The sequence below is a fragment of the Stylophora pistillata genome, chromosome 7 (assembly GCF_964205215.1).
Source record: "Stylophora pistillata chromosome 7, jaStyPist1.2, whole genome shotgun sequence".
Classification (NCBI taxonomy): Eukaryota; Metazoa; Cnidaria; class Anthozoa; order Scleractinia; family Pocilloporidae; genus Stylophora; species Stylophora pistillata.
Window position 1 is genome coordinate 29760345 of NC_142525.1, and position 26367 is coordinate 29786711.

The following is a 26367-nucleotide window of genomic DNA, read 5'->3' on the forward strand; positions in this document are numbered from 1 at the left end:
GGCATGGGTCGCACTTGGCAAAGTTTGGTGTGAATGTGGTGACTTTGGTGTAAAAATCTGTCATCGGGGCACATTGCCTAATGCGACCCTAACTTTTCCAGTTCGCAAAAACTTTGAAAACCGGGCAAAACATCAAAGACACTGTAGTGCTTGGGTGGAGCAGGTAGATTTCGGAAAACTCGGGCTAAACAATAGCTATTACAGCGGTAACTACCATCGCTTGTCAGTAAACAGAGAACGACTCGACTGGTCGCGGAACTGACCAGGCATATGGCGCTCGAAGTAATCTTCGCTGACGTCGATTTCTCGCTCTCATCATAGCGGCAGTTAAACAGGCGTTAACCCATCTTTCAAAGATCATACGAAAGACAAAAAAGTGCTCGTGATTTAATTGAATAAGAAGAATAAGCATCACCGTGATCGTTATTAACAATGCTTCAACGGGACGTATTTTTTCAACGTTTGTTTTCCTTTTTCAGCTCACTGCTCTCTCCCCATAGCACGTCGATAAACGTGTGTCTGGTTTATCAAAGTGTCATCACTGACATTTTTTTGAAATGTCTAATCTCGTATTGATCTGCACGTTGAGAGACTCAACAGATTGTGATGTCCGCAAACCTTTGAGAAAATTGCTGACCTTAGAATGCGTCAGAAATAAGATAGGATGGCAGTCGAGCCAATAGTACGACTAACCAGACCTGAGGTGGTAAAAGTATTAAGAAAGGTGGCACTTGTGGTACACACGCTTGTTCCAAAGAAGTATAGATTTTGGACCTCAAATCAACAAGGTCTTTGTTGTCATCCTGTTGCTATCTCTCCTGGACCTCTTGGTAGTGTTTTGGCACTTGATTACGATTTTGTTTCCTGTTGCTCTCGATTACTCAAGATAAGACTTCACCAACCAGCAAATGTAAAAGAGCTTCAAAATGGGCGGAGAGATCCATGCCTCAGTAGAGGTGTAGCCTTTATGGCAGAGCGTGGTAACGCGTGCGTAAGATTTAAAGACATTGAAGGGAACGTTAGACTAGAACCCAACTCTCTACGTTCACGTGCTGATCTGGAGAGAATACTGGGAAACTACAACCTCTCCCTGGATGGAACCGTTCCAACCTTACGCAAGCGCCTTTCTCAGCACTTAGGCCAGCTAGAAGCCAAGGTGACGAAATTTGTTTTGCAAACTAATGTGCTGCTTTCAAAGCCTGCAGCTTTATGTATGGTTAGTGATGACATACTATTGTGCGCTGATGATGGTCACCGAGCCATCTATCAGATTCAGCTAGAAAGAGATGGAGTCACCATAAAAGGCAAATCGAGGAAACTCGTAAGATATCCAGAGGGTGCTTATCGCCTGGAATCCATGACAGTCTCTAATGCTCCACATGTTTACTTCACAGCGGCAAAAAGTGGCCAATGTAACGGTGGTCTTTATTGTCTTAGCATGGAAACCGGCGAGGTCATGACTATTCTTGAGAACATGACAAACAGTTGCAAGAAGAACAAGAAAGTAGCAAAATTTAATGACACACTAGTCTTCAAAGACATTGAGGCTCGTCAAGTCAAGCGTTACAATCCGTTGACCAAAAAAGTTGATGCTCTTGCCGGAGATGGACGTGAAGGAGAACAGGACGGAACTGAGAAAAGTTGCAGCTTTGTCCAAGTGCATGGAATATGTAGTGTTGCAGATACGCTTTTCACAACGGATGCGACAGCAGGGAAAATCAAGCTGATTACTGGTTTGTCGGGAACAACGAACTTTTTAAGTCACCTGGGCATTTTATATGACAGCTTTGGCATAGGTTGTAAAGGTAGTACTTCTCAGACAATTACGCCAGAGGAGGTAAGCAAGAATGTTGAGAAGGCAAACGACTACATCAAATCTACGGTAAGAAATGTAAAAGAAACAAATCACCTCAAAGAAGATTCAGAAACGAATGGTCCGCAGGGAATTGTGTCTAAAAAGACGTAAGATTCTGTCGAGCTCTTGTTGAATGGTGTAAACAACCTCTTCAGAAATATCACAAATGTCAGCCCAGAGTACAAAGATAGCATTGACTGGCGAACTTTACTAGCAACTCAAGTAGAGAACCTACATGCGGTATCGCATTTTAAACATGAGACATTTAGCACCCTTCAATATCCAATGGACTTTGGTACGATATCGAAGGAATCTTTAAAGCGAATAACTAAATGGGGGGCTAAATACTATACTCATCCATCTTTCTACTACACAGTGCCCCAAACGGGAATGTCATTCAAGGAAGTGCAGTTTATGACTCCACTTCTTTCTGTGGGGCTATCGAAAAAGGATGAAGAAGTAATTAAGGAATGGTTGGAGAATTACCGTCCAGTGAGGCAAAGAACTGTGAGGAGTGAAACGACGAAAGACAAGACAGGAGCCTTGCCCCCAGCAGCGTACGCCAAGCCAAAGCCGGATGTTACTCCAAAGGTACGATTTCCCGATGACCAAGACGACAGAACCCTCCCTGCCTCCTCTGAGGTCAATCCTCTAGTCTCCGATCTGTCATTAAGTTTCATAAGCGATTCCAACATTCCGCGAGTGAAGCTCGCGTCTGCTGCTGATTTCAACCAGGTGGAGGAGTACGAAAGCGATTCTGAAATTAGCGATGTTGATACGGATAGTTACTCAGAGGATCTTGTCATCAGTAAGCCAGTAGTAACAAGGTCCGGAAGGCAAGTCAAGGTGTGGACACGGTTTGGTGTCTAGGCAAAAAAAGGTACCCGAGACAAGCTAGACTGTACATTGAAGGATTTTGAGGCGTCAAGGATGGCTATATTTTGAGACAATTTAACAGGCATATAACACCATATAAGGACAAACAGGTCACCACTCCTACAAGTAAATGTAAGAATGCATGACGTAAGTTAAGTTGTGTATGGCCTTGTATTGAATCCTTTTTCGTAGTTCACAGTCCTATTCGTAAAATAATATTAGAAGTGGTATGATTTATCAAATATTAAATTTTTTCAAAAGAATAGCTCATTTAAGCCTCAGATGACCATAACATCTTTATTTTGCTTTAAAGATTAAAAAAACACAGGCTTATTAATATTTAACCTTTTGGAACCAAAGAAATTAATTTTTAACTTTTTTGTTAACCGTAACTGTAAAAAATTAACCGATAGCCGTAAAAGAGCCAACATTTTAGCCGATAACCGTAAAAGCCAGCACCCCATTGAGACCCTCAGTCAAGGTTGATTGACGTAAGTTTGAGAATATTGGGATAAGTACCAAATGGTTTGGTTAGTTTTCTGCAGTTTCACTTTCGAAAGGAATTACCACGAAGTTAACATGTTGGTAAGTACGAGCATTCAAACCGAAACTTAAAAATGTTTTAAACTGTTTTGTTAAACACGGTTTAATCTTTTTTGTTCATAGAAGTTGCTTAAACCAATTGTTTGTCGACGTGAAATTCTGCGTATTTTTTGTTTGATGCGGAGGTGATATTGTAAGGAGAAATTAGATGCTGGTCACTCTTTGGGTTTAAGGTTTAGATTCTTTGATTACTACGATTTTGCCTTAAATCGGTGTTTGATTTGTCTCCACATCTGTGATCATGTTTTACTCTTTCATTACATCGTAAAAGGACAATGTATGAAAAATACATGGGTAGTTGTCTGTCGCAACCGATTGCATCTGTGATCATGCCATGCCGTTTCGCGGCGCAAACCGTATGGTATCGGCAGAGTGATTCCCTTAAAGAAATGGGGTAGTATATATTGTTCAAACGAGAAAAGGAATTGATATGTGGTTTGTCCTTACGTGGTGGTAATGAATCATATCAACCGATCAACCGATGAATCAATGCACAAAAACTAAAACTAAACTTTTTCTAATTGTGTCCCGTACTATTAAAACAAATGTTCATCGCAGGTAAAGAAAAAATTTATTCGAGAGAAAAGCCGATGGGATTTATTCGATTTCATTCAGCTTGAGACAAATGATAAACTTGAAATTGTTTATCAGAGTCATCGTATTTCATCTCATTTTCTTCTGTAGAGATATCAGTAATTGCACGTTTGGTTATTTTGGTGTTAGCTACTTCAGTGAAGTTTCGTATAATCGTTTCCGACGGAGTGACTGCGCTGTAGATTATGAGAAGATATAAATAAATGCTCAGCCAATCAGCTGGAGCGCACAAATCTCTCCATATATTCACGAATTACACCTAATGCATATAGGTTACATGGGGCTTCAGGGTTCCTTGCATTGGAACTAGTCATTATGTATCATCTGGGAGGGGAGGGAGGTGGAGCATTTAGTGGGGATCACGTGGTTATTGAGGGAAACGGAGGAGGATCAGTCGTCGCTAACAGAGAATAAAGGGGGAACTAACGAGAATTGATTGCCCCCCTCCCCACCCAGGCCAGGTGATAAATAAAGATAGGTCCCTAGGAGGGGCTGTGATTGTCATCCTTTTTTACTTTTCTACTTGAGCGGAAGCAATCGAGAAGGTAACCGCGGTAAAAACAATTTCAACGAAAAGCTCTTCACTAACGTCACGCCCAAAATAGAAAAGTGTAAAGGAGTTGTGTATTTGTGAAGCCATATTAACGTCCATCCGCCATTTAAGAAGTAAATATGTACAATGGATACAAACCATACAGGAAAATATCGCTTTTTGCGTGTGTTGAGTTGCGGTTCGGGAGTGATTAGTTAAGTAAAAGGCCGCACATTCCATCGGTTTACCGGCCTAACAACCCATGCGGGATGTTGGGATAACATGAGAATGGTTTGTATAATACGAGCAGGAGGCGAATGGTTCACAAACTTTTCGAGAAACTACAAAGTTGATAACTGCAGGCTACTTGCCTTCAAGTTTACTTGCACGTAAACTATGGATTTGATCCACTTCAACGTGCCATGTTCCTTTCCAGCCCTTCACGTCCATGTGGGTGTAGGGGTGTGTTTTGAAAGTCAAATGTTAAAGTTTTACCATCACCTCATTCATTGAAGGGATCATCAGTTCTTAGCAATAAAATAGTAATCGTGTATAATCGACGATGTCTTTCACCAACGTTAAAATCAGTCGCCAATTCCTCTTACCCGTAATTTGGTTTGAATTACAATTTTATCTGCCAGATCCCCGCCAGCACAAAATGAACCTTGAAGGAATTCGCCATATCCATGGGGATAAGTAACCTCCTCTGTTACCAGCAAAATTATTATCATGATGTGCGTATGCTGCTTGAGACCCGAAGATTCTTCGGAAGACTCGTATACCGAGATAGCACCCGACGAGAGAGCCAGGGAAGCGTCAGAGTACGAGGAGTTAGCAATGGTGTGCTCCTCTCGTGGTGAGTACGCTAAGGCTAAAGAATATTTCGAAAAAGCTCTTGCGATCAATACTGAAACTGGCGACTTAGAAAGTAAAGGTACGTACTACGTAAATTTAGGAACTGCGTGCAGCTCACTTGGAGAATACGCCGAGGCCAAAGAATATATCGAAAAAGCTCTTACCGTCGCAACTGAAATTGGCGACAAAGAAGGAGAAGCATTGTGTTATCGAAACTTGGGAACTGCGTGTTTTTTCCTCCATAAATATGTCGAGGCTAAAGAGCACGCCGAAAAAGCACTTGTGATCAGAATTGAAATTGGCGATAGAGCAGGTGAATCAGATTACGCAATCTTAGGAATGATGCATACGTCGCTCTGTGAATATGTCAGGGCTAAAGCAAGTCTCCAAAAAGCACTTGAGATCAAAATTGAAATTGGCGACCGAAAATGGGAAGCAACAGATTGTGCAGACCTGGGTACTGTGTTCAGCTTGCTTGGCGACCAAGTCCAAGCACAGGAGTGCTTACAGAAAGCACTCGCCCTCCTGAATGAAGTTGACGACGAATCAGGGGAAGCAGAAGTTTGCGAAAACTTGAGTGCGTTGTTTTATTCGCTCAGTGAATACGCCAAGGCGAAGGAATATCTAGAAAAAGCACTTAGAATCAGAATTAAAACTGGCGACAGATATGGTGAAGTAAAGAATTACGAAACCCTTGGAGTTGTGTGTAGCTCGCTTGGTGACCTCGTCAAGGCTAAAGATTATCTCGTAAAAGCTCTTGCGATCAATATTGAAACCGGCGACTTAGAAGGTAAAGCAATGTACTACTTAAATTTAGGAACCGTATGCAGCTCACTTGGAGAATACGCCGAGGCTAAAGAATATTACAAAAAAGCTCTTCCCATCTTGACTGAAATTGGCAACAAAGCTACGTACTACGTAAATTTAGGAACTGTTTGCAGCTTCCTTGGAGAATACAGCGAAGCTAAAGAATATTACGAAAAGGCTCTACCCATCGCAACTGAAATTGGCGACAAAGCTACGTACTACGTAAATTTAGGAACTGTGTGCAGGTTCCTTGGAGAACACGCCGAGGCTAAAGAATATTAAGAAAAAGCGCTTTCCATCGCAACTGAAATTGGCGACAAAGAAGGAGAAGCATTGTGTTATCGAAACTTGGGAAATGCGTGTTTTTTCCTTCATAAATATGTCGAGGCTAAAGAGCACACCGAAAAAGCACTTGCGATCAGAATTGAAATCGGCGATAGAGCCGGTGAATCAGCAGATTACGCAAATTTAGGAATGACGCATAGGTCGCTCTGTGACTATGTCAGAGCTAAAGCATGTCTCCAAAAAGCACTTGAGATCAAAATTGAAATTGGCGACCGAAAAGGAGAAGCAACAGATTGTGGAAACCTGGGTACTGTGTTCAGCTCGCTTGGCGACCAAGTTCAAGCACAGGAGTGCTTACAGAAAGCACTCGCCATCCTGATTGAGGTTGGCGACGAATCAGGGTAAGCAACAATTTACGAAAATTTAAGTACGGTGTTTTATTCGCTCAGTGAATACGCCAAGGCGAAGGAATATCTAGAAAAAGCACTTGGAATCAGAATTAAAACTGGCGACAGAGATGGTGAAGCAAAGAATTACGAAACCCTTGGAGTTGTGTGCAGGTCGCTTGGTGACCTCGTCAAGGCAAAAGATTATCTCGCAAAAGCAGTTGCCATCAGGATTGAAATGGGCAACAGAGAGGGAGAAGCCCCAGGTCACGCAAACCTAGCAACGGTGGTTTGGTCCCTTGGCGACTACAATAAGGCTAAAGAGTACATCGAAAAAGCACTTGCGATCAACATTGATATCAGCGACAGAGAAGGGTTGTCATCACGTTACGGATTCTTAGGAACTATGCATCGGTCGCGAGGGGAATACCTCAAGGCTAAAGAATGTTACGAGAAAGGACTTGCTCGGATTAGGGAAACTGGAGATAAAAAAGGAGAAGCAACAATTGCTGGAATGCTAGGAGCTGCATTTTTTTGGCTAGGTGAATATGTCAAGGCTAAAGAACATCTTAAAAAGTCCCTAGCGATCAGAATTGAAACTGGCGACAGAGTGGGTGAAGCATCAGATTGTGGAAACCAAGGAACGGTGTTTTGGTGGCATCAAGGCCAAAGAGTATCTTTTAAAAGCAGTTGCTATCAGAACTGAAACTGGCGACAAAAGAGGAGAAGCATCACAAAAGAAAGTTAGGAATTGTATGTAATTCGCTTGGTGAATACTTCGAGGCTAAAGAATTTCACGAAAAAGCCCTTTCAATCAGAATTGAAATTGGTCACAGAAATGAAAATGCATCTGGGTTGAGTAATTTACGAACTGCGGGTGCGTCGATTAGTAGATACCTTGAGCCCGAAGACCAGCCATAAGCGATGAAAATTGAAATTAATGACAGAGGCAGGGAAGCAGCACATTACGAAAGCATAGCAAATTCGAATTGTTTGCTTGGTGACTTTGTCAAGGCTAAAGAGTGTTTCGAAAAAGCCATTACCATCAGAGTTGAAATCGGTGACAGAAGAGGAGAAGCATCAAATTACGGAAACTTAGGAACTGTCTTTGAGTCGCTTGGTGAGTACGTCAAAGCTAAAGAATATCAAGAAAAAGCACTTGCTGTCATGATTCAAATCGGCGACAAATCAGGTGAAGCAACAGCCTACGGAAATTTGGCTACTGTGTTATGGTCAATTAGTGACTACAACAAGGCCGAAGAATATCAAGAAAAAGCGCTTGGAATCAGAATTGAAATTGGTGACAGAAAAGGAGAAGCAACAGATTATGGAAATTTAGGAACTGTGTTTCATTTTCTTGGCGAACACGTCAAAGCAATAGAGTACATCGAAAAAGCACTGGCAATTAATATCGAAATTGGCAATAGAGCAGGCCAAGGAGTAGATTTCGGAAACTTAGGAACGGTGTACACCTCTCTTGGCGACTACGTCAGAGCACGAGAATATCTCCAGAAGGCCATTGCAATCAGAGTTGAAATTGGTGACAGAAGAGGAGAAGCATCAGATTACGGAAACTTAGGAACTGTGTTTCATTCGCACGGTGAATACTTGGAAGCAAAAAAATATTTCAAAAAAGTACTCGCGATCAGAAGTGATATTGGCGACAAAGGAGGAGAAGCAACAGCTTACCCAAACTTTGGAACGGTGTCTCTCTCTCTCTTGGTGACTACTTAAAAGCACGGTAATATCTCCAGAAAGCCCTTGCAATCAGGATTGAAATTTGTGACAGAAGAGGAGAAGCATCAGATTGCGTAAACTTAGGGAGAGTGTTTCATTCGCTTGGTGAATACGTTGAGGCGAAAAATTATTTATACAGAGCACTCGCGATCACAACTGATATTGGCGACAGGAGAGGAGAAGCATCAGTTTACGGAAACTTAGGAACTGTGTTTAACTCGCTTGGTGATTACGCTAAAGCTGAAGGATATCTCCAAAAAGCACTTGCCATTAGGATTGAAATTGATGACAGATCAGGTGAAGCAAAGACTTACGGAAACCCAGGAACTTTATTTAACTCGCTCGCCGACAACGTCAAAGCTAAACAATGTTTCGAAAAAGCACTAGCAATCAGCATGGAAATTGGTGATAGAGGAGGAGAATCAAGATATTACGGAAGTCTCGGAGCTACTTTTATCTCGCTTGGTGAAAATTTCAAGGCTAAAGAATACATTCAGGATGCAATCGCCATTGTAACTGAAACTGGTGACCGGTCAGGTGAAGCAACAAGTTATGGAAACTTAGGAGCTATTTTCAGCTCACTTGGTGAGTACATCAAGGCTATAGAGTATCAAGAAAAAGCATTGGCCATAAGAATTGAAATTGGTGACAGAAATGGAGAAGCATTTTGTTACGGAAACTTAGGAACTGTGTTTAGCTCACTTGGAGAGTACGCCAAGGCTAAAGAATATCACGAAAAAGCACTTAGCATCAGAAGTGAAATTGGCCACAAAGCAGGAGAAGCAACCGACTATGGGAACTTAGGAACAGTGTTTTACTCGCTTGGGGAATACGTCGAGACCATAGAATATCAAGAAAAGGCACTTGCAATTAGAAGTGAAATTGGTGACAGGAAAGGAGAGGCATTTTGTTATGGAAACTTAGGAACTGTGTATGCCTCGCTTGGCGACAATGTCAAAGCAGGTGATTATCACAAAAACGCACTCGCTATCAGAATTGAAATTGGTGACAGAGAAGGGCAAATATTCGATTACTTAGATCTAGGATGCATTTTTACATCCCTCGGTGATTATGAAGTTGCTAAAGAATATTTGGAAAAGGGATTGTCCATATCAAGAGATATTGGATGTGCTGCAACTGAGATGAAAATGCTTCTTATATATGCACAGCTTAAACTTTCTCAAAACAGAATCCAAGATTCGTTTCTTTACCTCCATCAGTGTATTGAAAAATATGAAATGCTGCGCGTGCTTCTTGGGGTGAATGATCGGTTTAAAACATCGTTTTTGGAGGATAGTGGTGCAATTCCTTACACGATGTTCAGTGTATTGCTCACAGTCCATGGAAATCCTTGTGGTGCTCTTTATGTTGAAGAGCTGGGACGAGCAAGAGGTCTGGCAGATTTGATGGCAGCAAAGTACTCTGTTGAAACGCAAATCTCTGCTGATCCACAGTCGTGGTCTGGAATTGAAAACATAATGAGAGCGGAAGCAAACTGTGCTTGTCTGTACATTTCATATTTTCAAAATTTTGTGCATTTATGGGTGTTGAAAGCAAATGGAGGCATTCATTTCAAACAGATACCAACCGAGTTGGAATTTGCCAGAGGCTTAACTGTCAGCCAATTTTTAGCTAATTTGAGTTTCCGGCAGATTGGTGTTTTGCCAGCACAGTAAATATTGCGAAGATCGATCTTTGAACGTCGGTGAGCCGCAATCAATTTCACCCAAGCAAGAGAACACCACAACATTGCGACTTCTGGAGGAAGACGACGAAGAAATCACAGAAGAAAATATCAATTTTTCATCCTTTTGCTACAAATTCTTCATCGCCCCTGTGGCTGACTTACTCGAGGAGCCTGAAGTCATCAGTGTACCTCATGGCAGCTTATATAAAATTCCATTTGCTGCCCTGAGTGATAAGGAGGGCAAATACTTATCGGAGTCTCATCAGATCCGTATAGTTCCTTCATTGACGACACTCAAGCTAATTCAAGATAGTCCAGTGGATTATCACAGTCGGACTGACGCACTGATCGTGGGTGATCCCACAGTTGACTGGGTCATGTACAAGGGAGGTATTCAGCACATCAGCTCATTGCCATGCACAAGAAAGGAAGCAAAGATGGTTGGACGACTGGTGGGCGTAGAACCTTTATTAGGAGAGCAAGCGACGAAGCAGGCGGTAATGAAGAAGATAGCATCAGTGAGCCTGATACACTTTGCTGCACATGGCGATGCCGAAAGAGGAGAAATCGCTCTTTCTCCCATCCGTACTCGTGACAATCCTGATATCACCCCACAAGAAGAAGATTATCTATTGACGATGGCTGAGATATCAGAAGTTAAAGTCAGAGCTAAACTGGTTGTGCTCAGCTCCTGTCATAGTGGAAGTGGAGAGATCAAAGCCGAGGGAATCATTGAAATTGCTCGAGCATTCTTAAGATCCGGTGCTCGGTCAGTGTTGGTTGCACTGTGGGCTATATCAGACACAGCAACAGAACAGCTCATGAATTGTTTCTATGAACACCTTGTGCGTGAAGAAAGTGCCAGTGATTCTCTTCAACAGGCCATGAAGTGGATGAGGAATAACGGCTTTACAAAGGTCTCTGAGTGGGCTCCGTTCGTACTCATTGGAGATGACATAACATTGGAGTTTGAAAAATCAAACTTCGAAAAGTAAGCCATCTGACTGACATGCGTAAATCAAACCTGAGTATTCGTCTTAGCTTTTTCTAAAGTAATAAGGTAACTACGTCACGTTGATAAGCAGTAACTGAAAAAATCTTTCCATGGAACAGTTACGTACGCGCGGAGTAGCCATTAGTTTTGAACAATTTTGGTTTTACCAACTGAGTTGATAACGTAAATTCACCACCGCAAAGAATTTACAGTGAAACTAAGTGAAGCGTACCCCCCAAGATTGCATTAATGAATTGATCATTTGGATATTGAACCCGCCAGTCGTTTCAAGAATGCAATAATGAATTGATTATTTGATTATTGAACCCGCTAACCGTTTCACGAATGCAAAAATGAATTGATTATTTGAATACTGAACCCGATAGCCGTATCCGTTTTAAAAAAGGCGCGGATCATTGTTCAAATTAGAAGTCCATTTCTGAAGTCAAATAAGATTGTTCTATTTGACGAGGAATCCTGAAAATGAACAAACTGCACTGTAAAAACACTGCGAAAACAGTCGATCGCAAATATTAACGAAATAAAAAAAGTCTTGCGATGGCTTCGCCCGTAAACTATTTTTTTCGACCATGAATACACACAAGAATTTCTACAAGTTCGTCAAGATGTAAATATGCGAAAAAACTTTCGATAACATTCCATTTACAACATTTACAAGAAGTTCTACACAACACTCGAACTCACCTTTCCCCCCATGTCTGACGCCATGTTAAAATAGTTCCGATCCATCGTCACGTGTTCGCATAATCCAATCAGAAATGGACTTCTGATTTGAACAATAATCTGCGCCTTTTCAAAACGAATACGGCTATCGGGTTCAATATTCAAATAATCAATCCATTTTTACATTCTTGAAACGGTTGGCGGGTTCCATGTTCAAATATTCAATTCGTTATTGCGCTCCTGAAACGATTAGCGGGTTCAATATTCAAATAATCAAATCATTAATGTAATCCTGAAGGGTACGCTTCTCTTAGTTTGACTGTAAAGCTGGCATTTCGAGCTACCTGTTAGCTTTTGGCAACGAGCCACTGAAACGGACGAAAGTGTCTGGAGATGTGACAACTGTATAGATGTATTCGTAGGTTTGCTCGTTTAGTTTACGAGCCCCACAGCACACGTGCTGCTGTCATCAGCAGAGCTAACCTATCATTGTAACGTACCGATTTCGTGTATAGTAGGAGCTACTACGTGGGGCTCAGATTCTACCTTTCATAGATGTTATAATGGCAAGTTGATCAAGTAACAAATACGGTCAAGCAATTTTGTTGGATGTCACTGATACCACAGAATTAGATTCTTTTCATTAAAACAAAGTAACTTTGTTGCATGCTTAGCCTTAAAGGCATTTTCCTTCGTCTTTCCAAGTCTTTAAAAGCTCATAGAATAGAATTAAGAAGTAAACGAGGCAGAGAAAAACAAAGATCACTGCCCCTCCCCCTCCCCCATTTATAAAAGAACTTCCGCCCCTCTGAAAATCCCCAGGTTGCACGTTCTACGGGGAAATTTCCCTGGAAACACTCAGGCTTGATTTATCGCTTGATCTTTTAGTTTTTTTGGCAAGTGGACGAAAGCAAGCAAGGCTAGATACCTACAAGAGGAGATTTTTCCTTCGCAATCCCCCTCTTGGGCAAGTGTGGCCCTTCGTTCTCTTTTCACATTCGTCTCGCGTTTTCCTCTGCTATGCCTAAAAACACAAAAATGGCGCCTGCTCCAAAGCCTGATGTGACACCGCAATTCGTCGTGTTAGACGAGGCAACTGGGTGAATGGATTTTTTTTAAATCGGCTGTAGGTTAGGGCATACATCGCTCTCTCTAGGGTAGAAGTAGAAGTAGACATCTATATTTATACAGGTAGCCCCTTTAGTGTAGTAAACACTGGTATCAACGGGGGTCCTGTTACCCACCCATCCCACCCCAGGGGAGGACATCCATCACACAGTAATCTCGTGCGTGGGAAATTAACGTCTCCTGCCCCTAACCCCGGAACCTCCATTTATTCGTCCCTATCCGAGAAGACGATATCTTTCTATATCTTGATGATATAGAAAGGTAGCATATTCTTCTCAGTTATTTTAAGACCCTGAGTGTTGGTCTGGCCGGGGCTCGAACCCTCGACCTCCCGCACAATAGTTCAGTGCTCTATCCATTGAGCTAATCGGGAGGCGGGTTACCGATAAAATTGTGCAACCTCCCAAATAAGAAAGATAGAGAAGTGATAGGGAGAGATTTTTATGCGTCTTGTCTCTGTCTTATTCTGTCCACACATATGACGCTTTCGAAATTACTTCTCGTAGCTGTGCAGGACGCATGTCAGATTAGGATCTCGTGTTGGCGTTAGTTTATCGTGGTGTCTCTGTGGCACCGTTGTAGAACATGTGAGCGCGTCCGAAAGTTCGATGTTCGATTCCTTATGGGGAGTCGGAATTTTTTTTTTTTTTTACTTGCTCCCACTTTCGAGCCAGAACGAATGATCCTCCTCCTCCACAACCTTTGAAATTTATTTTTCTCTTTTTTTCTTTTTTTACCTTTTACCAGAGATAACTGTTAACTACTGCAGCTCAATGTGTGGTGCGGCTAGTCACTTAGCAAGAAATAACTCAGAGCATATGTTGCTTTCTGCTTGTGTGATAGAATGGCAGCGCTTTTAATTCATTTTACCTACTTTGAATCTTTTAATCGTGTTTTTTTCCTACATGAGAGAGTAACAATTCCGTTAATTTCTTCCTGTTTATTTCCTTCTCTGGTAAATTCCACTGCGTTGTTATTACCTTTGCGTTCTTTTTGTTACGTTCCCTTCGTAAGAGAATTACAATCAATTAGTCCGGCATTCATTTTCGCAATTTTACATTTCTTTATTTACCAGTAAGATCCACTACTTTTGATGATACCAGTCTTTCATCGTAGCTCTTTTCGAGTGTCAGAGTAATTTCCTGATCACATAGTAGTTCGTAAAATTCAGTACCTGTTTCCGCTTGTCATATGCCAATTCTTCCTTCACAATGCTTTTTATTAAGCTTGATTCTTGATTAGCTGGCTGAGCGTGCAAACAGAACTTCGCACCAAATCTGTGACGTAGAAGCCGATTATTGGCTGCGGCAGTTAATCCATATTCATCAGAAGTGTAGAATTTTCTGCAAACCACGCTGTCCGTCGTGGAGTGAAGATGTGCTAAATATAACGTTGCGTTCTGGGAAGAAGAATACTCTGAATCCGTAAAGAAGAGCAAGGAAAGCTCTTTATGAGAAAAAAACAGCAGCTGAGGACTGCCTTTCGAAGATATCGCTCTAAGCACCCTCACAGATCTGAACGAGTCGTACTACCTCAAGTTCAAAGACGTAACACGAATCGGTTGCTCGGTCTAGGAAGCTCTTCGACTCGAAATTCGACTGAATTGGGGTGATGGCTTCGAGAAAAGCAGAACTTATGATCGTATAATATGTTTTCAAAAATGTTTTGCTCGCTTAATCTATCCGCGGTGTCTTCATTTTGTATTTGAATGCCGCCACGTGGAGGTTTGATGTTTCTTCTATTCAGTGGCCTTCGCCTCATTAATTGTGAAACGTTTTAGATAGTTTCGATGTTTTCCCTTTTTCTATCATTGTGTCAAAGAGGTCAAAGAGCAAAACAGTTGTGCTGAATTTTAATTTTTTTGTTTTCGTTTTCATGGCGAGTGAGCATTCCCTAATCACCTTCATATTTTCTACTTTCAGGAAAAATATTGTTAGAGGGATGGAAGAACAAAGATTCTGGTCAAGAAAAGACACTGGAATAACTTAATTTTCAGTGGATACCGCAAAGATAAGAACTTTGAAATTATTTAGTAATATACTAGCAAAAATGGTGGCCCCTTAGATTTCAAATTATTATACGAAGTCTTCGTTCTTTCACCAATTGTCTCGGAATGAAAAACCCTGATTACATGGTAAATAAATAGTGCTCAATTAGCCACCATTTTTGGAATAGTTTGTTGTGTTACTGATTGTTATGCAGACCTTGAGCGATCATTTGATTCATTTGAAGTACCAGCTCTAATTTGTTGTAATTTATGTCAGATAATCTCGTTCCTCGAATTAAAGACAGGGGCAACTGGAAACTGATATAATCCCGCCTGGTCACGGAATGCTGACACATAAATTATTCATTTCGAAGCTCTGATCGCTGGTTTTTTTTTTTTTTTGGTTTGTTTAACAATTAGTAACACAGGTAGAACCTATTTGATGTCACACAACTGCAAACGCTTGTTGGAAGAGAAAAATTGCATGCAGCCCAAATGTAACAGAAAAAATGTAACAAGAAAACGGAAAAAAATATCCTGCACAGCAGATTGCTAGAAAAAAAAAATTTCTCGATGACCAGAAATCACCCACTCCCCCCCCCCCCCCTCAAAAGTTAAATGGTCGGCCTTAACTCTGACTACTTGTGCCAAGGCCAGACACTAGTTTCGACAACAAACCTTTCAGGCAGAGAGCTACTCCGGCACCCGAACGATCGTGTTTCACAATTGATTACGAGAGAAAAAGTTGGCTGTAAACATATTGATTCATTGGAAATTCATTATCGGCATGGACTTTATTAAACTAGAATTTTGTTCAAAAAGGGAAGGATTTGTTTTCCATACACGAAGCAAGAATTTAGTACAGTGCCATCTTAGTTATATCCGTTACTTTGTGCCATCAACTGAGTTCGATTTCTGTTTGGGAGAAATATATGATTTAAAACTCTAATGCTTGGTCACGAGTTCTTTCGAGAAACTGATAAAGTTAAAATTGTGTATAAACCAGTTTAATTTGACTTCTTTTTACGACGAAGAAATAGAGATTTTCATATTTCGAGAAGAGTTTATTCAATAGAAATTAAGGAGACGTTAAAAATAGTTTACAGATTGGACGAAAATCAACGTGAACATACTAGCCAATGTTTTGACAATTGAACCAAAAATACGTCTATTTGAGAAGATTATTTTTCATGAAAGATCAAAATTGTCTCACGCGAGCAGGAAAATAGCATTCTCATTGCTAATGACGATTTGAAATTTTGATAAAACACATTTACTTTTCCTGGCAAACGTTGGAATTCGGCAGAAAAAAACTAGAGAATTTGATAGTTCCCCAAATCAAAACGGCAGTTGTCATGTTTCGTTGTTTCTTACACAGATGACGTGTTTTATGACAATTCAAGGAATTTTACACATATCAGAGTTGAATATTTAGAATTGGAGTTTGCACAGAGTGCAAGTTAATTTTACGAGACCGAAGCGCGAACCAAAAATAGATATTCATTAAATTCAAATTAAAGTTTATGGAGAAAAAAATTAGTTATTCTTGTTATTATATTCACTTTGAAAAGCTAGTCCATTTTTCTTTCCGCGACGGTTGTCATTTTGCTGGTTTATACAAAAAATTCCACGAAACTTATTGCATGGTCACATTCGCAGAAAGGATCACTTATTAACCTTTGAACCAGGTATCTGGTTTTAAAATATATCGTAGTTAGTTTATTTAATTCTTATTGTAAGTGGAGGGAAGAGCTTTTTTTTAGCAAGCGCTGGGTGTAACACAGGAATACATAAAAGAAAAAATGATCAGCCAAACGAAAACCTTTTTATCTTCAAATTCGGTGTGTAATCAATTACAATAAAACAGAAATTGAAAGTGTTTAACGACAAAATCTCTAAAAACAAAATCGTCGCAAATAATAATAAAAAACAACAACAACAACTTGGAGTCCAGGCTTTCTTTTAAATGTTGTAATCCGTTTTTGGCTTGAGTCGAACTCGAGTCTCAGCTCCAATAATTGATATTAGTATATACTAAAACAATGGATAGCGTTGAAGGCGCGCTCTGATTGGCTAGTCAAACTCCGAATATCCTTTGCTCTTTACCTCCGAGCAACTCGAGAAAAAATGGCGTCCCGGTTTGCATCCGTGACAAGCGAAGAAATCACTCAAATTAACGACGGTGGTGTATATTATCTCACTGTTTTAGTATATACTAAAACAACTATTCACCTCAGTGTCGGTGGTTAGCGGTGGATATTTACCGAGCCGCGAAGCGGCTCGGTAAATATCCACCACTAACCACCTCCACTTCGGTGAATAGTTGTTAACTATTTCATTTTTCAAATAACTTCACGAATCTAGTAATGAAGCTTGGAGCCTAATTGTTAAATGTCTAAGCCTGTAAGGCTAGAATCAAATTTAAAGAGTTCGCTTCAATTTTAAAACTTATTCTGTCAAATTTCTTCACAAGATTACTATTGGAAAATTTGTAGCCTAATCGTGAAATGTCTCGGCTCTTGTAGCTAAATTCAAAGAGTATACTCCAATAATTCAAAACGCTGGTTTCTCATTTAAAGTTTATCAGAATGAGAATTTTCGAATAAAGGAATCTGCTCATAGTCTGGTAAACATTTTCGTTACTTTTCCAACTTGTGTCCTGTGTTACATTCGAAAACTGGTGGCTTGAACGATCTTTTATTTCGGAAAAAAGCGTCAAAGCAAGCTATAGGCTTACAAATAATGATTTAATTTGTAAATTAACTTGGAGTTGAAAAATGTATTACAATTTTGGAGATAAACTAAATATTTCTCAAAGTATGCTTCATAGCTTGCCCTGATGCTTTTTCGGTAGGACCTTCCACACATCATCTCGTGCAAAGAAATGAAGTCTAAATTAAATTGGTCTAGGAGTTGAACATTTTTGAGTCAAAATCATTTATAGCAACGAAAACAGGAGGAAAGGATTTTCTGGACTCGTTATTTTTCTGAAGAAAATTTGGCCCGATAACTATTCCATTTTTTTGCACGAGATGCTGTTTTACAATTTTTGGCAGTAATATTTGAAGGAAGCGTTATCAAAATTTTTTCCGAAATGTTGCCAGGGTAAACTCTGTGCAAATTGGTACAAATTTTCCCGCCGAAAGTCTTAGTATATATACGAAAAAACTTCCTTAACACCTTTTTTACTGCTTTAATGGAAAGTTAATAAACTCATGATTAAAGAGATATTCAAAACACATGACACTTTTGGGGCTTATTGAGTTTACATTGTGGAGCAATAAAATTTGACTCAAACTGGACTCACTTGCTTTACTGACTTGTCTACTAATAATACAAGAAGGTAATAAGTAAACAAATGTACAGTTAATTGGCAATAAAGGCGGCGCATGCGTATTTTGAGCACCCTATTTTGGCGGGAAAATTCGCCACATTTGAACAAATGTTACTTACAGAGTATATAAGGTAAAAAAATTAGCGCATGCGTTTTTTAAGCACCCGTATTTTTCTAAGTTTTTTTGGCAGGAAAATTTTTCATCTCAAACAGCCTTTGACATTGATTACACCGACTAAAAAAAAGTCACTAAATAACTTTTCAGCCCTCGATTTTGCCGTTTGAATCTTAGGCTTTGACTCGAAATAATAGGGACCTTAAGCAGCCACGACGGCAACGAGGACGTGGAAAAACAAGAGATCTAATTGGCAGAACAATAGCCCATCACGTGCGTTTTAAAACTTTGTACATTTCTTAGCCGTCCTATGCAAAACAACAACGTGAAATCGCCAAAATTTGCGTCGTCTGCGAACCGAAACCACGACGGCAAATTAATTCAATTTCCATTTGGAACTCAACGCTACTTCTATACGTCATACTGAAGTTCAGCTGTGGCGCCGCATAAGACAGTAAGCTCATGCAGCCATTTTTGAAATTCTGACTAACAATAGAAATTCATTTTATAATCGAAGTCTTCCTTGGCGTTGCCGTCCTGACTGCTTAAGGTCCCTATTGTTGAAAGAACTGCGCTACATCTGTTTTGTACTTCTAAATAAAATGTATTTTACTTGGATCTCAGCCTTGTTTGTCGTGCAGCATCAGAGATATTCACCAGTCAGTCTGAAAAAAAGTTAAAACGAAACAATAAATTAATAAATGCAATCGAATTCGAACTCCGCTTTCTCAAGCGATAATATAGTCCAGAGTTGGTTTGCCGCAAAAAGGTGTATATGGTAATATTAGACGAGTCAGTCTGTATTTAAATCTTTAATCATTGAGTGACTACACAAATTAACGCGAACGGGACCTGGGTCTAACAGTAAATTTGATGCCATTCACAGAATTTTGTTCTGGCTGTTGTCGTCGAAATGACTTCAAGTTAGATTTTAGATTTTAGCTTTTCACCTGCTTGATTTCGGGGATTAAACCATTTCATTTGAAAAAAGAATTGACAATTTAAGTCGGGTAATAACAAGCAGATAATCTAGAACTGATAGCCCGCAATTCCGCCATGATCACGAAGGAATTTACATGTCACTACTGCATCAATCTAGTCTCTGCTAGCTAAAATTATATCACTGATTATTCGCAGAGTGCCTGTCCAAAATAAAGATAGTGCCCTTGATCAAGTCTTCGACGAGAAACCAAAAAGTAACAGAATCAGAGCATTGCACGTTACAAGTTCTTGCTCGAACCGAATTCTGTTAGAACCATGAATAGATAAAGGAATATATAGATGCAAATCCTGGTGCGTCAGAATTCGTGGAAAGAAATAAATATGTGAATAACGTTTAACTGCAGACAGAACTGTTTCGGCCTTCTGGGCCTCATTAGTGCAGTGCTGATACTTGGATGGGGGAGAACCTATCTGGTCACCCCAAACGATCCCACATTTGTGGTATCGTCTAAGCCATGCCAGAGTGCTCAAACTAGAAAAGTCTAGTGAGCTATGCGCAATGCTAGCGGCAATGCCTCATTCCACAGTGCTCAATTTGGACATGAAAGCAGGGCTTTGTATGCCAAAGAGCTACATCTAACTGCGTTTATTAATTAAAATGAGTGAGCGGTGATTTTCAATGATGTAAAGCTGCAAATTGCCCCTTTGACAAAATGTATTTTTTAAAGAACTCTCCTATAATTAAATAGCTTTGGTAAGGTAATGAAATCGTGTTACTCTATTTCTTTCATAAACTTAAAACTAGATTACTTTTGGTGTCCCACCATTGTCAAGCAAAACAATACCGAGATTTGGATTATAAGGCCCGTGGCAGTAAATGTTTCACAGAAATGAATAAGTACAACTAACAAAGCAAATCCAATTAAAAAGAATTGTTCCAAAAGTTTAAACTTTTCTATCCAAAGATTTTCTCATGATACGTTTTCAGGATAAAATATAAGTCGAGCCCGCTTACTGTACCTATATCTTACACAGGAATAAACTGAAATGCACGCAATGAATTTAACTAACATTTTAACCGAACTCCCGAGCCAAGAAAAGAATCTTTAATATTTATGAGCAAATTGTGTTTTTCTTTTTCCTAATCGAAAGAGCTGACTTAGATAATAAAAAATTTAAAAAACTACTGAGATTTAGGAATTAATTCCGCGAAAAAATTAAGAAATATTAAGTTTTGAAGTATTGTGTTTCACTTTACTTTCAGCCTCAAGAACTCAGGCTTTACGATGTCCCTAGAATCACGTCAAAAAAAAAAAAATCTTTTTTAGTGGTACATGATGATAAACTATAAGAGCACGTTGGGATACAGAAATAAAGTTTTGGAGTATATTATTTCAATCTGGCTTTCGTCTCAAGAACTCAGACATTGTTAATGATTAGGCTCCGAGATTTTCATTGAATCAAAAGAAAAATATATATATATAAGTTAATAAAAAACGTTAAACAAAACTAAAGAATCCAATATCAATATTTGAGCATATTCTTTCAATGGGCTTCAGCCTTACAAACTCAGAATTTTAAAAAATTAGGCTTTAGATTTGAATTGAAAAGAAGGAGTACTGTATCATGCAGTTGATGAAAAACTCTGGAAGCAATTTGAAAGACAGAGATCAGCTTTTGAGCTCACAGTTCAGTTTGGTTCAGTTCAGTTTTATGGCCTTTTGGTCTGGGGCCAAACCTCAAAAACAAATCTTGAAAAAATCTTGATACTTCAGAAAAGAGCTCCACGCTTAATTTGCTTCTCTAGCAACTCTGAGCATGCAATTCTATTATTTCTGCGATCAAATATTCTTCCTATTGATATGCTCTATTATAAATCAGTAGATGTTTTGATGCATGGTATTGACAATGATTTTGTACCATAAAATCTGAAGAACCTAGTCACTGGGTAACCTTCGATTCACTCTTATAACACCAGAGCTGCGGCTGCTGGTAAATTTCATGTAATTCACTTTCACGGACAAAACAGAGAACTAATCCTTCTCAAGGCTTGGAGCTAGAATCTGGAAAAATATCCCAGAGTCTTAGAAATCACACCCAAAGCAATCATTCAAAAAGCGCCTTCAAACTGAATTGTTGCAGTTTTTAGTACATGAGGGGGTTTATGCTAATGTGTATAATCCTGCTGATGAATTATTTCTTAATCAAAAGCTTAATATTTTATTAAAAATTAGATATATTCGCCTATCTTTTTAAGTATTATTCTTATTTAATTCCTTTCTTTTGTATTTAATAATCTTGTTCTCTCTTTGTGTAATAATTTTCTAGCAGATATGTAAATGCTTATGTTTCCCTATATTTATTATTTTATGTTGTATATATCTTAACTCTACATCGCCTAGACTAACTATACTATTTGCGGTGTACAGTTACCTTTCTTTCGTTAATAATACAGTAATAATATAATAATAATAATAATAATAATAAATGTATTATTGCCTGGTAATGTTTATAATTTTGTTAAGGAAAACCAGTAATAAAGATAGTAAAGTCTGTTTACGAGCCTAGTGGCCCATCAGGCCGGTGCTTAACTCCGGTTTCTGTAGCATGAAGTGATTAGGAGTATATCTACTCCCCCCTGGATGGGATGCTAGTCCATCGCAGGGTTACCCCCCAGCATTAAATTTGCCGGTACCCATTTAAACACCTGGGTGGAGAGAGGCATTGTGAGAGTAAAGTGTCTTGCCTAAGAACACAACACAATGTCTCGGCCGGGGCTCGAACGCAGACCACTCGATCCGGAGTCGAGCGCACTAACCATGAGGCCACCGCGCCTCCACAGTAATAAAGATAATAAAGATATATGGGTAAACTCGAACAGTTTTGGTGAATCATGTTGGAGTGAAATGTATCAGTTGATGATAAACCTTGGAGACAGTTCGAGAAACAAACATCAATTCATACTTTTCTAGCTTTTTTTTTTCAGCCCTAAGAGCTCAAAAATTTTAAACAACTAGTCTATAAGATTTTCAGATCAAGTCAAAATTTAAAAAAAGAAAAGATCAACGTCAATTGATGCCGGATAAAATCAATAAATCAGAAATTAATAGGTGCATACCATTGTGACTTGGCTTTTTAGCCACAACAGCTTAAGCAGTTCTTAGGCTCAAAGATCTTCTTCGAATAGCGTCAAAAAAATTCTTAAATAATTTGATGGGCAAACTCAGGAAGAACTTCAACATAAAAATATCTACTTCTGGAGTATACAATTTTAATTTGGTTCAAGACTTAATTTCATGATAGGTAGGCTCTACTCAGCTGTTAAGGAAAATGGAAGACTCTAAAACTCTTCAGAGATCTCAAAAGTAATTCACAAAATAAAAATTTTGAAATGGATAATTGTTTCTTGCCTCAAGGGATGAGACATTCAACAACTGAGCTCCAAGTGTGTTATCGAAGGAGGTGAATAGTGTCAGAAATCATCAGGCTCTAACTTATCGGAGATCCTAAACAAAATTCTGTAGCTTAGCTTGAGAAATATGAAATGATGAACTGTGTTTAGTCTCAACAGCCGAGAAATTTAGGCTTCAGGTTTTCTGAAAATTGTAAATAAATGAACGCTTTCTTTGACATCTTATGACCATCATCCTAGCTCTAGTTACGCAATGTCATTGCAAAAAATTCCCTAGACGAGCATCTGTTGTAAGTGCTCAGCGAATAAATAATCTCCGTCGCGTGACACCATTTTCTTTTTTATCAGTTTACTCTTAAATAAAGAGTGCCTTACTAAAGTAAAGCATTCTGAAAAATCTAGAATAGGGTAGTACTACGTTGATTTGGAGGTTAGAAAAGTGGTTATCCTTGTGTGAGGCTAGGCTAGATTTAGACATTTATATTATCACCTTGAGGCGAGCAGACATTCAAATGCGATATTCTTCGCACTTTAGGCGAGTCTTGGATGAGCGCATGGGCAGACGTGAAACATACTAGGCTTATACCTTGAAGCGCCTGCCAGAGGCGCCTGATATGCTGACGTCTGTTCTCAACCTTACACTGCACCCGTAATTCAGCCTCTGGGCTGCAAGTGGTCACATATAAACTATATTCATCTTCATGTTCATATTCAAAATGTAGCTTCTCAAATGAAGCTCGCGAGTGACGTAAAACAAAGACAACAAAACATTATAAACAATAGAGTACAGCAAAACAATATCTCATGAATCAAAGAATACCTGGTCAGGTTTTTACACCGAGGATGACCCGAATTGTCTGTGCTTTGCTAATAAGTGCGTAATCGCTTTATAAAGATCAAGGAAAAGCTAGAAGATTGATATCATTCTTATAATTATCCTCTTATCGTAGAACTTGAAAATAATTTGATAGACTAAACCGTTGTTATGGTAACTTGATTGGTCTGGTGAATCAGAACAAGCACAATGATGACAAGGTATTTCCTTGACACTGGTGCCAAACCGACAGAAAGTATCAATGGAACAATTAATACATCAAATTAAACGAACACTACTGAAAACAAATGAACACCAACTCAACCAGAAAAAGATTCAAGAAATCAGACAGTGGAAGAATTGAATAATTTCTTAATAAGTTCAATATATCAACAAAGTTGAAATGGTAAATTGGCCACCGTTACGATTATAAAAGCTGACGTTTAGAGCGTTAGCCCTTCTTCGGAGCGAATAGGGGAATTGTGGGTTGTGTGTGCTTTTAAAGGCAGAAAAAGGAGCTACGTGATTGGTGGGAACATGGCAACGAGAAAAACACGAATAAATTAGTGGAATAATTTCTTAGTTTGGATTTTTCATCACTACTAACCGAGCTAGTTTCGAATTGGAAACATTCGCTAAATCCAGGTTACATCGTTCTGAATGCAGACGAACAGGCGTAGAGAGCCATTTTTTGGTAAAATATATGACTCTACAAGCATGTATACATCTTATTGTTCTCTTTTTCTTTTTCTTCATTAATTGTACATATATTTTTCACTGTATTTATATCTCGGAGATATTAGTGCTTATATACTACTCTTCAATTCGATTTGAAATTAAATAAAGTTTTACTTCTACCACTACTACTACTACCACTATTACTAGATTTGTTTCTAACCTTAACTTCCGTAGGCCTCTAATACATAATAATTATGGAGCTTCTACTTTTACTTTCATTGCATCGAAAATATGGGAGACTATTCCACTGCATCTAAAAAAATTATGTTATTTTCGCTTCTCCAAACAATTCAAGCTATATCTGCTAACTTCACAATCTACTTCTTAGAATGCATTGATTTAGTTTACTTTAGTTTCTTTGTTCTTAGTCTTTGTTCTTTTGATTCAATATAAAAAAAAATTAATTCTCCTTCTTTTAACTTAATTAAATTTTTATTTATTTATTTCCTTATTTACTCACTTCTCTATTCTCTTTGTTTATAATACTAATTGTGTATAAATACCTTGGTTAGTGTAAATATAGAATTAAAGTAAGGTAAGTCTTGTGTAAATGTTAAGATACACCAGTTAATTATACGTGACAATGGCCAACTCGAAAGCTATGCTACCTTGGTCACTGTACACATTTTACTTTTGATTATTGATGTAATTTACTGTTTTTCTATATAATCTGACTTTTATAATCTGCAGTAACCTCTTGAAATAGTGCTAATAAAGAGTTTCCTACCTTCCTTCTTACTACTACTACCGTGTGACATCTCACCTTGTTAGAAGTTGTCATGTGTTTGTTTCCTTCCTTGCCGTTCTTGATTTCGATGTGTTCTTATTTCTTTCTTGATACTGTCCTATGAAGAAAAAAAAGAGACAAAGAAATCATGAATGTGCACATACTTGAGTGATTTTCAAACTAAAAGGTCAATGTCTGGATCGGAAAACTCATCCAGAGCGAGCTTCCCACCACATTCTCTGCTGACAAATTTACAAATGATGTCCCTTAGTCTTATTAGAAGAAAGTAGAAAGTAAAGTAGAAAGTCTCAAGCACTCTAAACAACAAACGTGTCTAGTTACAATGATAAGGTTGAGATCGGACGTCAGCATTATCAGGCGCCTCTGGCAGCCGCTTCAGTCCATGTAACGATCTCACCTTCCCTCCCATCCCACCCCAGGGGAGGACATCCACCACACAGTAATCTCGTGCGTGGGAAATTAACGTCTCCTACCCCTAACCCTGCAGGAGACGGGGCCTACGGTTTATTCGTCCTTATCCGAGAAGACTAGAATATCTATCCATTTCTTGATATTATAGAAAGGTACCAAATTCTCCTCACTTATTTTAAGACCATGAGTATTTGTCCGGCCGGGGCTCGAACCCTCGACCTCCCGCACAACACAATCCGGCGCTCTAACCAATTGAGCTAACCGGGAGGCGGTTATTAAACAAACAGATGGTGATCGACGAGAAAAGAGATTGTTAAAAAAGGGTTTCAATTCATTTGCAGTTTCCGTTATTTTTACTTTGGTTAGCCTTCAGCATCGATCAGATTACAAGCTTTGGTAAATTAATTTCTTACAATTTGACGATGGAACATTGCAAAAAAAAAGGCGAAAAACTTAACTTTTAAACAATTAAAACATCTAGGTTTAAAATTTGACGATGAAAAATGGTAAACAAAAGTCGAGAAACTTAAACACTAAGCTATTAAACTATCTAGATTCACAATGAAGAAAAAGTCTTAAAATTTGTCACAACAATATAAAACCAACCTTATCGAGTGTTCTTCTTTGTTCTTTCCTCTCTTGCATTCCTTAATCTCCGAGCTTCTTATCCCATACTCGATGCTTTTCTAGAGGTAAAAAGGGAAAAAAACAGAATCCATGAATACTTTCTTCGATTGTGCTCTTATAAATGGAAATTAGTACATATAGAAATAGAGAAAACTTTGGATGTGGCCCTCGTATTTGATGCTGAATGAAAATATAAGGAAAGTTCTCGAAAAAAGG

At 39.0% G+C, this 26367-nt stretch overlaps 1 long non-coding RNA gene and 2 pseudogenes across 1 annotated transcript; 2 read left to right on the forward strand and 1 right to left on the reverse strand.

Annotated features, from left to right (window-relative positions):
* Positions 1-596: 596 nt before the first annotated feature.
* On the forward strand, positions 597-3267 carry LOC148727401 (uncharacterized; annotated as a pseudogene).
* Positions 3268-7556: 4289 nt separating this feature from the next.
* LOC111320777 (uncharacterized) lies at positions 7557-11318 on the forward strand (annotated as a pseudogene).
* Positions 11319-18308: 6990 nt separating this feature from the next.
* Positions 18309-26334, reverse strand: LOC148727402 (uncharacterized). The gene is made up of 3 exons (XR_015990166.1): positions 26131-26334; positions 25129-25210; positions 18309-19124 (listed from the first exon to the last, which is right to left on the reverse strand). It is a non-coding gene; the product is annotated as an uncharacterized LOC148727402 (long non-coding RNA).
* Between the last annotated feature and the right edge of the window lie 33 nt (positions 26335-26367).